This window comes from Nannospalax galili, unplaced genomic scaffold (genome assembly GCF_000622305.1).
Source record: "Nannospalax galili isolate Female #2095 unplaced genomic scaffold, S.galili_v1.0 scaffold381, whole genome shotgun sequence".
Taxonomy (NCBI): Eukaryota; Metazoa; Chordata; class Mammalia; order Rodentia; family Spalacidae; genus Nannospalax; species Nannospalax galili.
In genome coordinates, this window is record NW_008347312.1 from 2,700,409 (window position 1) to 2,712,156 (window position 11,748).

The 11,748-nt window shown below is 41.2% G+C and overlaps 1 protein-coding gene across 3 annotated transcripts in view; it reads right to left on the minus strand.

The window, feature by feature from the left end:
* Window positions 1–9,445, minus strand: part of Acsm1 (acyl-CoA synthetase medium chain family member 1) — a 56,385-nt gene extending 46,940 nt beyond the window's left edge. Inside the window, exon 1 of one of the 3 annotated variants that reach the window (XM_008843859.2) lies at window positions 9,291–9,445. The gene's annotated coding sequence lies outside the window, so the exon portion shown is untranslated. The remainder of the gene's footprint in view (window positions 1–9,290) is intronic. The other 2 variants (XM_029568676.1, XM_029568677.1) reach the window with 2 other exon arrangements.
* Window positions 9,446–11,748: the final 2,303 nt, after the last annotated feature.

An 11,748-nucleotide genomic window follows, 5' to 3' on the forward strand; every position in this document is an offset into this window, starting at 1 on the left:
GTGCGTGAAACACACACACACACACACACACACACACACACACACACACACACAGAGCACACACAGAACACACATGCAAATGCACACACATGGGAAAGGGTATAAATTAAGTTGGGCTCTTTCCTATTTCATATCCATATCCATTACCTCATCAATTGTTAAAGCTCCCTCATGAGGCTGATGTTGCAATGGAGAAAGCATGAAAAAGCCAGGCTGAAGAGATGGCTCAGCAGTTAAGAACACTGATCGTTCTTGCAGAAGAGCCAGGTTCGAATCCCAGCACCCACATGGCAGCTAACAACTGTCCATAACTCCAGTTCCAGGGGATCCGACTGCCTGTTCTGTCCTCCGTGGGCATTGTACGACACCGTTGCACTTACCTACATGCAGGCAATACACACATACACATGAAATAAAAATAATAAAATATTTTAAAGAAAGAAATAGGAAGCTAGGGCATGACCTCAGTATGGTGGCCCACATTTCCATCTCCCACAGATCATTCGTAGATGAAAGCTCTTCTGTGGAAGCCTCAGAATTTAGGCAGGAGTTTGAGACACCCCAGAAACCCTAAGTTCTAAGAGGGTGGTTTTTAGTGGACACACTTTGCCCCAGTGTCAGACTCCTGAACTATGGTTCAGGTTCCAGACCTAGAAATGGCCCCATACCCTTGTAGGCTTGGTTAAAGCCTTGGGTGGCTTTGGCCCTCATGTCAAAAGCATCTGCCAAGAGATCTGGACTGAGTTTGTAAATTAACACAATAGGAGGGCCACAGATTCTGAAGCAACCATCTAACTCATCTTCAGCTCGTCTGAGCTGTGGTTTGACACTAGTCATCACTGCACAGAGACCCAGAAGAAAGTGTGCCCATCTCAATCCCTATGGCAGGCTTGTCAATCTCAGCACAGCAGTAGCTCCTGAAAGGGTCCTGAATCTTCTCTCTACCCCAAGAGCCATCCTTCCTGCATAAAACATTGCTGGAGACCTGCTTGGCTGCAGCTCTGGGACACATTTACTTACCAACTATAATTAAATTATCTTTAGGGCCCAGAATATTAACCCCCCAAGCTGTGACTGGAGAATGATTCTACCAAACTAGGGACAAGCTGGGAGACATTCCTGTTTGGTAAGGGCAAGCTTACCAATCTCACTTCTTTAAAGGAGCCTGAAATAGCCCTAAATCTCAGCTCCATTTTCTTTTAAGCTCCAGATTGACACTAGACTGGCTAAGGGTCCTCTGGAATGCATGCACCAGAGATAGGCTTACACATTTTGGACTCTGACCCTGAAGCGCTTAAACCCTGAAGCTGCCCTGCAACTTGGTTACACTGCCTCTTAGCCTCATATTGCATCAGTACTGCCTGACCAAGGACCCACTCAGTGATCCAGCAAGAACCTTGGGACCTAGAGGAAGCCATATTCATCTACAAAGCAATAGAGTTTTTTTTTTTTGAGACAGGGTCTCCCTGTAGCTCCAGCTGGCCTGGAACTCACTATGTAGACCAGGCCAGCCTTGAAATCACAGAGATCCACCAGCCTCTGCCTCCTGAGTGCTGGGACTAAAGGCATGTGCCACCACGCCTGGCTGCAATAGATCTTCTTTGCACCCTGAAGTAAACCCTCATCTCTTTGCTTTAGGTCCTGGAGACCGTCCAGTCTACCTATGGACCATATAGACTCCATGTCTGCTAGAGCCCTAGTCAGGCCCACCAACTGTGAGGCTCAGTAAGCTGTCACATGACTGGTTCCAAAAACATATGGCTGTGATCCCAGAGGCAGTTCCATCAGCTCAAGGATCTAACATATCTGAACCCCTTACAAACACTTTGTTAGAATTGGTAGAAGCATTTGTTCCTCAAATACACAGGCACCAATGCAAAGATATACTGAATGACCAAAGAGCAGATAAATTGGACACAGTAGATAAAAATGATAAAGTTGTAGCAACCTACCACCAAGCACTAAAGATCTATGACTTGCCTGCAGGAGAATTTAAAGCAGTCATATGAAAGAAGCTCAATGAGATGGAAGAGAACACATATAGACAACTAACAGAATTTAAGAAAAAAAAGAAAATGTATGTATTGTTAAATAAAATACCATCATTTTAAGAGACTTTTATAGGCAAAAATGATACACTATGAAATCTTAATTTATGTGGAAATCTTTGAATTGAGGATTTGAACTTATATATAAAACACTGAAAAATTATGTTGACAACTTCTGCCAAAAATTATCATTCTTCTCTGAATTTTATTGCATTTACAATAAAATTTTGGTTCATAATTTGGTAACCGGGAGATAGAGCAAATAAAATATACATGGACAGTGGGAAAAGAAAGCATTGTAGGAAGGTATTTCCTGCAGGGCTAGGAAGACAAGTGTCCCCGCTCACACTCCTGCTGGGTGGAGTGATTAGACGCTCTAATCAAAACAATTTGGCAAGGGAAGAAAAAAGAGGCATTTAAATAAAAAACGAGGAAGTTAATGAGCTCTGCGGATGACATAATCATCTATATAGAAACCTCTAAAGACAATGTCCACACACACACACCCACATATACTTCTAGAATTAGTAAATTTGATGAAGTTTCAGGGCACAAAATTAATCTCTAAAAACCAGTAGTATTTATCTGCAGTACCAACAAAATTACTCAAGTAAAAAAGGAAAAGAAGGAAGGAAGCCAAGAAAGCAGCCCTATTCACAGCAGCTGTGAGTAAAACGAAACACTTAGACACCAAACTAGCTACAGAAGTGGAAGACGGTATACTGTATGTATAAAACAGGCATACGTGTGCCACAGCACACGGGGGAGGCTGGAGGACAACTTTTGAGAGTGGGTTTTTTTTCCCCTTCTACCACGAATTCAAGGAATCAAATTCAGGCCATCAGGTTTTCACAAGTGCTTTCACTCACTGAGCCATTTTGCTGGCCTCCAACTACATTTTATTTTATTTATTTTATTTTATTTTTTTAAAGAACATTTTATGCTTTATTTTAGATGGAACTAATGAAGTCTAATAAACTAAAATAGTTTTTTCTTAAACCACAACAATTAACATGATCTGAACATGGGGATTCTGGAGAACCCTTGTGCAGTTGGAGGGCAACCCAGAAATTAGCATGATCAAGATCTGAGTTAAATATGAAAATATTAGAAACATAAATTCTTCTACACTCTCTGCATGAACCTTAGATCAAGAAATAAAGAAAAATTCTGAGAAAGAGAGGAATGCTTAACTGGAGGCCTGAGGGGTAGATAGCATGGGGTTGGGCAGTGGTTTCATGAAGTAGGAGACTGCAGCCCCAAACAGCAGTGCACATGAAAGTCCAGTGAGGAGAGAGAACTCAAGGAAATGGGGGCACTAAGGATGTCCAGATGGTGGAGGGCAATGTGTAACAGGAAGAGGAAAGGCTAGGGAGAAGGTCCAGACTGTGGACCTGTATTTACAAGGCTTCAGAATCTGGATCTCATTGAATGTCTAAGGTGTTTCATGGGTCAAATAAATATGCAGTTCAGAAGCATCTTTCTGGCTGCTTCCTTTAAGTCTCTAATAGGTATGCTGCTGGCAGACTTAGCTTTGCCCTTTGCATTTTGCAGACGCACATACCTTTTCGTTGAATTAAATATTTCACAGACAACTCAAATAAACTCCTTTGCTTTATACTTACTTTCTGCCTGCTTCCAGCAAGGATCTTGGAAATGGTTCAGTGAATGTTGTATATGGGAATGTCTCTTCTCAAAATCTTATTTCTTGGTAACCCTTAACACTGGAATTAGAATGAATTGCTTATTTCTAACTAGTGATAATGGGTTCCAACTTACTATGAGATCTCTGAATCTAGGGATGATGTTAGTAGATGCTTAAATAGTTTGGTAACATTAGGATAGTGAGCCAACACTATCAAAGTTATAGGTTGAATGACTATGTGCTATGGCAGTATTGGTTTAAGTACTGGGTACCCTATAGAGTGATACACGACAGTACTCTTTGTACAGCCCTTCTATAAAATAAAGGATATCACAGCCAAACAGGTGTGCCTATCATCTGTCCCTTAAACTGATGATCGAACAAGTGTTATAAGCCCCATATATAAGAGGCATAGAGGATGCATTCTCTAATGTATAACCTATTTTTCATTCCTCCTCAAATCAGCATAATTTGCAAGAGCTAATCAAATGCTCATCTAACGCAAATCCAAATTCTGAAGATGGGAAAATTTTCCATTGTGGATCATATTATGATTTTGAAAAATAACTACTGCATGACTTAATTGTCTCTTCTTTCAATTTTCCACCTAAAGCGGATGAATGCCTGTGCATTCCAAAAATCAATGTGCTCTGGAGCCTCCTACAGATAGATTAGCAACACTGTAGTCCAACTATACTTTAAATAAAATAGCAAAAATAATTCTAAAACTCATATGATCTTGACTAGTTAAAACAAGTTTTAACAGAAAGAGCCAAGCTGGAGGTGTCATACTACTTGACTTCAAAATATGCTGCAATTGGATCCTGGCTTGAAAACAGATACATACATAAGTGAAATAGAACAGAGACTTAGAAATAAATCCACATTTTCAGTCAGTTTATTGCAGCCTTAATGGCACATTCAAGGAAAGGTGTTGGGTACATTTGGATATCCACAAGTAGAGAGTAAATATATCCCATATCTTACTCAGCTCAAAATGGATCAAAGTCTTTTTAAAAAGATTTTTAGCTGAGTATAGTGGTGTATACCTATAAACCTAACACTCAGGAGGCAGAGGCCAACTGAGCTCTATGAGATCGAGGCCATCCTTGTCTATATAGAGAGTTCCAGGTTAGCTGGAGCTACAGGGAGACCTTGTCTCAAAAACAAAGATGAGTATGAGTGTTTGGCTTGCATGTATATATGTGCACCATGTGTGTCTGTTTAGTATCACTATTCACTAGATAAATATGAATTAAAACTACAAGGTACTATCTCACACCAATTAGAAATGCTATTTGAAAAAAATAAGCGACAATAAGAGATTTTAGCAACGATGAAGAGAAAAAGGAATGTTTATATGCTATCTGTACACGTGTTAACTAGTTATCTGCTACGGAAAACACCATGGAAGGTTCCTAAAAAAAAATTAAAGGTAGCTACAATATGATACAGCGAGCGCATTACTAGGTAAATATCCAAAGGAAACAAAGTCAGCATCTCAAAATGATACCTGCACTCTCATAGTCAGTCCAGCTCTAATCATGGCAGCAAAGTGATGGCATTAACCTAACTGACCAACAGATGAACAATTTGGTGAAAGGAAGAGACTATGGTGTATACATGCACAATGGAATAGATGCTGCCAGTTCAAAAGATGAGAGCCTGTTTGTGACACCGTGAGTGAACCCTGATGACATTGCATTAAGTGAAAAAAGTCTGGCACAGAAGGACAAGTAGTTTATGATATTATTTATATGTAGAATTTAAAAAACCCTCAATTTATAGAAACAGGGCTGGGAGCGGAGGTGGATTGGGTTAGGGAAACCTTGGTTAAAGAATTCAAAATTTTAGTTAGGCAAGAGAAGGATGATTAAAAAGTCTGCAGTTAACATGGTAACTATAGTTAATAACAGTATGTAGTATTCCTGAAATCACAGGTATGTCCTTACAACAAAACGATGTGTATGTGAGGTAATTATATTAATTTACTCCATTTCACAATTACACTGTATATACATATTTCAAGGCAACATTTTGTACACGATAAATATTTGAAATTTTAATTTGTTAGTTAAAAAATAAAATTAAAACATGAGGCGATAAGAAAACAGGCAAAGCGAAAAAAATTAAAAATAGACAGAGGGCCTGAAAAAATATTTCGCATAAGAATATATATGAGTGTCTGACAGGTATGTGGAAAAGCATGCTCTTCAGCTCTTCAGTAGTGATCCTATGACAAGCTGTAACCTCACCCCATTAGGGTGGCTGTTTAGCACAAGGACAAAAGGTAATGTTTGGGGTGATGATGTGGAGAAATGAAAAGTCTTACACACTGTTGGTGCAAATATAAATTAAATTGATATAGCTATATGGAATACTCATGAAGGTTCCTCAAAAATTAAAAACTAGAGTTATCACGTGATTCAATAATCCAACTTTTGCAAATATACCCCAAAGAAGTAAGATCAGTGTGTCAAATGGATAACTGTGCTCCCATGTTTATCACATTATTTAGGCATCAGAAGACAAATACTACATGATGTTGCTTAATGCATATGAAGGACATAGTGGAAAACCAAACTCTATCTCTTCTACACATTCACAGTATAGTTCACATCTGTGACCAAGAGGTTGGGGAATTTCTCCTCAACAGTAAGGCAGCAAGAAATTCTTTCCCAGACAACAGATGGATGTCCTCTCAATTGATTCAGTTCCCAGTAGATGATCATACAGCCTGAAGTCTCAGTCCCACGAGGTCACTTTTACTTGAGATATGAGTTACAAATCTGGGTCTCTAGAAATTCTGGCTTGCTATAAGTTGGGGTTTCTGTGATCTGATCCCTGCTTTAGAAATGATATACTTTCTAAAGTACTTGGAGCCACTTGTATAACTTGCAGAACTGCTAAGGTTTACAGGTTCATTATAGAAGATATTTTATTTTTTAATTTTATGTGTATGAGTGTATTGCCTGCATGTAGGTAAGTGCACCCGTTGTTGTTCAATGCCCGTGGAGGACAGAAGAGGCCATCGGATCCCCTGGAACTGGAGTTATGGACAGTTGTTAGCTGCAATGTGAGTGCTGGGATTTGAACCTGGGTCCTCTGCAAGAATAGCCACTGTTCTCAACTGTTGAGCCATCTCTCCAGCCCCTAGGAGATATTTTAAAGGATGCAGAAAAGCAGCCAGATGAAGAGATACAAGAAGCAAGTTTTAGAAGCATCCCGAGAACAGGGGCTTCCATTTGCATGGAATCAGGTGTGCCACACTCCTGGCACACGGATGAGTTCCTGCTCATCTACTTGGTAACCACCATGAATTCAGCTGCTCATAGCTCGCTAGACTTTGTCTTTGGGTTTTGAGACTTCGTTGCACAGGGATGCTTGAAGCAGGGACAGCCTTGTAGAAAAGGTTAGATCTGGGGCTGGAGAGATGGCCCAGCAGTTAAGAACATTGACTGTTCTTGCAGAACACCCGGGTTCAAATCCCAGCACCTACATGGCAGCTAACAACTCTCCGTAACTCCAGTTCCAGAGGATCTGAAAGCCTCTTCTGTGCTCCGCAGGCATCGCACGACATGGGTACACTTACCTACATGCAGCCATAACATTAATACACATAAAATAAAATAAGAAATTAAATATTTTTAAAAAAGAGAAAAGGTTAGCTCTACTGTTAATAGACCAAGTGAGGAAAATCTAACAGTGCCTGCTCAGACTGTTCATGGACTCTCTGTGCAGGTACGCCAAGGGATGTACACTAGCGATGGGGCAGGTTCTCTTCTAAAATAGGAGTCTTATGAACTACTGAATAAGGGTAGATCAGAGAATTTCTTCATGCCTATATCTAAGAGAGAAAAGTGGAGGAAAGACCCCCTTGGGAAAGAGAACTTCTAGTTTCTGTGCCCTACCTTGGGGAAGGAGTTATGAGCCAGGTACCATGGATCACAAGTCAAAATACGTATAACTCATAATATCTAAATGTGGGATCTAAAAAAGTAGAAGTCACAGAGGTAGCGTGGAATGTTGGTTGTTAGGGGTTAGGGCGAGTCAGCAGTGATGGGAGTAAACGGAGAGGTGTTCAAAGGTACAAAGACTCAATTTGACAGGATAGGAATTTCTGTAGATCTTTTGAACACCACAGCAATAAGATTAATAGTAATGCACGGTTTTCTGGAAGATCGCTAAGAGAACAGATTTTAAATGTTGCAAAACACATACATAGCAGCTATGTAAAATGATGTGCATGCTAATTAACGTGATTTTGATAATCATTCCATAATGTATAATTACATCAAAACAGCATATTGTATTGTGTGTATCCTGAATATGTATAACATTTAAAATTTTCACTTATACATCAATAACATTGAAATTTTTCTAAGTAAAAAAATAATAAAAACTAAACTTCCAGGGGACCTGACACCCTTTTCTGACCTCCAAGGGTACTGCATGATAGGGGTGCACTTGCACACATGCCAGCAATACACTCATACACATAAAATAAACTAATAAATAAAATATTAAAAACTAAAGTGAACCAAAACAATCCCTCAAATGGCTTGCAAATGTGCAGTGATCCCTACTGCAAAATCTGAATTTGAAATTACAGTTTACATTGTCATTCTTTGCTCTTTATGCCCTCATATTCTGATTTAAGTCTCCCATAACAAAAAGACACAGAGGCTTAAGCAACATGATATATTGCCTCATGGTTCTGAAGTTTAGCAATACCTGAGGTATGTGCAGGGGTGGTTCCTCCTGAGACTGTGAGGGCCAGTCCGTCCCAGGCCTCTCTCATCAATTTATAGATGACCACCTCCATGTTCACATTGTTGAACTTGTAAATGTTCATATCTGTTTCAAAATTGTCCTGCTTGGTATCACGCTGGATCAGAGCTCACCATAATTGACTTTCCTAATAAGATCCCAAAAGGTCATATTCTGAGGCACTAGAGGTTAGAAGTGCAGCATGTGAATTTAGGAAGGGGACAAAATTCAACTCATAAGAGCTGGGTGGATGACTCAGTCAGCGAAGTGCCTGCCGTTCAAGCATGAGGACCCGAGTTAGATCCCCAGGATGCATGTGAAAAAGTGGAATACGGCGGCATGACCTGTAATCCCAGCACTTGCAGTAGGATCCCTGGGGCTGGCCGGTCAGCCAGTCTAGCCAAATTAGAGAGCTTGGGGTTTAGTGAGAGACTCTGTCTGAAAAAATCAGGTGGAGACTGATTGAGGAAGACATTGGCATCCACCCAGGCTTCCACGAGCATGCACACACAAACATGAACACATGCAGACACATAAAATTCAACTAATAGCACAAATGGCACACATACGTAGCTTCTATTAATAACCAGCCATGATGAACTAGTTCTTAATAGTATAAAGTAGATGTGGCAATGGCATTTTTATAAGGGAAACAGAGGCCCAGCGAAGTTAAGTGTCACGACTCCGGTCATGTACAACTGAGTCACTGGATCTGTTCAAGAGCATTGTCTCTTGGCCGCTGAAATGAAGCCCATGATCACTGAGTCACACATCTCTGTACACTTGTGTCTCTGAATCACCCTGAGTCCAGCCATCCTTCGTCTTACCTGAGGGATCAGCAGTGCAGCTCTTTGGAATGAACAGCTGGTAAATCAGAGACTCAGGAAAGAAGAGAAGCCTCTGGAAACACAGCCCAGGCTTTGTTGTCAGAGCGCAGCGTTGGGGGGACTGAGCTCTCACCAAAGAGGTGAAATAGGGAACTAAGAGATCAGACAAACCAAACCGGCATGGCAAGGCTCACAGAAACGAATGTCCTTGATCACAAGCCAGATGATCAAGTAAACACTGGATTACACCAGAAAAGTTTACCCTAAAGCGGGAAGGAAGTCCAAACCCCTGCATTCCTGGCCCCGTTGTGCTAATAATCACTGTGACAAACTTGGGTAATCCATCTTCCAAATAGGGTGCTGGACTAGGTAGAGTTTAACAATGTATTATTTACTTTCCTTGTTGCTCTGACAAAAATAATTGACAATAAGCAACTTAAGGGAAGGAGGGCTTATTTTGGCTCAGAGTTTGAGGGGACACAATCCATCAAGGCAGGGAAGGCACAATGGCAGACGTGTGAGCGCTGGTCACATTGCATCCATAGTCAGGGCAGAGCTGTGAATGCTGGTGCTCAGCTCTTTCTCCTTTTTATTTGGTCTAAGACCTCAGCCCATCCACAGTTAGGGTATATCTTCCTATCTCAATTAACCTCATCTAGAAACTCCTTCACAGACACGCCCAGAGGTTTGCCTCTTAGGTGATTTTAGATTCTGTTGACAATATTAACCATCACAAGTTACATTTAAGACCAGTAATCCTTTGCTGTTGGGGGCTGCCCCGTGTTCTGAAGAATGTTCAGTGGCATCCTCTGCCCCTACCTACTAGAGGTAAATGGTCTTCATCCTGAGTTGTGACAACACGATGTCCAGATATTGTCAATGTCCCTTGGGGGCAGTTATCCCCCAGATGAAACCCATTGGATTAAATGGTCTCTGTATTTCTGAGATTTTTTTTATTTCCTACACTATGTAAGGAGAATTATGACTGGCCTCAGAAAACCATGTATAGAATTGAATTATATCTTCAAAAAGAGAAAAGATTGGAGGCAACAAGTGTTGTTATAACTTTGGGTGCTCTTGAGAGGAAGCTGGGTTCAAATTCCAGTGCCACCACTTGATACCTCTAGAATTTGGGACTACATCACATACCTGCTTTGAACTTCAGTATTCACGCATTGAAAAATAGTTTGGTAATGCAATGAAGCTGTGAAGGCAAAGAGCCCGGCATATAGTAAAGGCTCACTATCCTAGTTTGAATGTGCGATGTCCCTCTCAGGCTCCTGTGTTTGAACACTTGTTCTCCAGCAGGTGGCACTGTTTTGGAAGGTTTCATAACATTTAGGATATAAAGCTTTGCTGGAGGCAGTGGGTCCCTGGGAGCTGGCTTTGAGACTTCATAGCCTGCTGTACTTCTGGCTGTGGACACAACGTGACCAGCTGCCTCAGCTCCTGCTGCCGTGCCTTCCCTGTCATGGTGGACTGCATTCCCCAAAACTGTGATGGAAGAATCCCTTCCTCCTTTATGTTGCTTCTTATCTGGTATTTGATCATAACAACCACAGAAATAACTAACACACTTAGTAACTCTGAGTCTTTACTTTCTGTTTTTTGGGCATGTACGTGTGTGAAGCGTGTGTGTGTGTTCACACACCACCACATGTGTGGGTGTACGTGCATGTGTGTGCATATGTGTGCATAGTTCTGAGGTCAACCTTGACTGTCTTCCCTTGATTACTCAATTATTTATTGAGATAGGAGTTCTCATTTGAGCCCAGAGCTTCTCATTTTGCTCGAGGAATCCTCTGTTTCTCCCTCCTATGAGCTGGAATTACAAGAGAGCTGCCATGTCCTTCAGCTTTGACACGGGTTCTGGAGATTTGAACTCAAGTCTTCAAGCTTTGTGGTAGGGTTTTATCTACACAGCCATTTCCCCATCCCAGTCTTTGTTCCCTTATTGGGAAAAATATCTGATGCTCATATTGATTGAAAATCCTGGAAATACCTAGTTATGCCCCATACTCTGCTGCAGACTTTTAAAAGTCATGTATTTTCCTGGGATCTCCAGAATTCAAAGGCTCAGAGAAAGGCTTATGTGGCATCATTTTAGAGAACATGGTTCTAGAGAGCAAGAATGAACGAGGCACAAGGCAGTGAAACTGTGGAAGGAGAGCCAGTAGGAAGAAGTGTCGCTCAGCTGGCCCTTGCTATGTGGGACTGATTGCGTAACTGTATAGCATCATCCTACAAGAAGCTATAGTGACTGCATGTCTGTTAGATACAGAAGAAGGAATTGATTTAGTCACTGGCTTTGGCCCCCATTAGTTCAAAGTTGGCCCCATGGAATGATGCTCTCCTCTTTTTCCAGGCTGCTCACGCATATAGTGAGTGGTATCCTGTACCACCTTCTGCCTCAGCTTCAACAGGGAAACTCCCAAAAGTCATTCACCCAAGTGAAGGG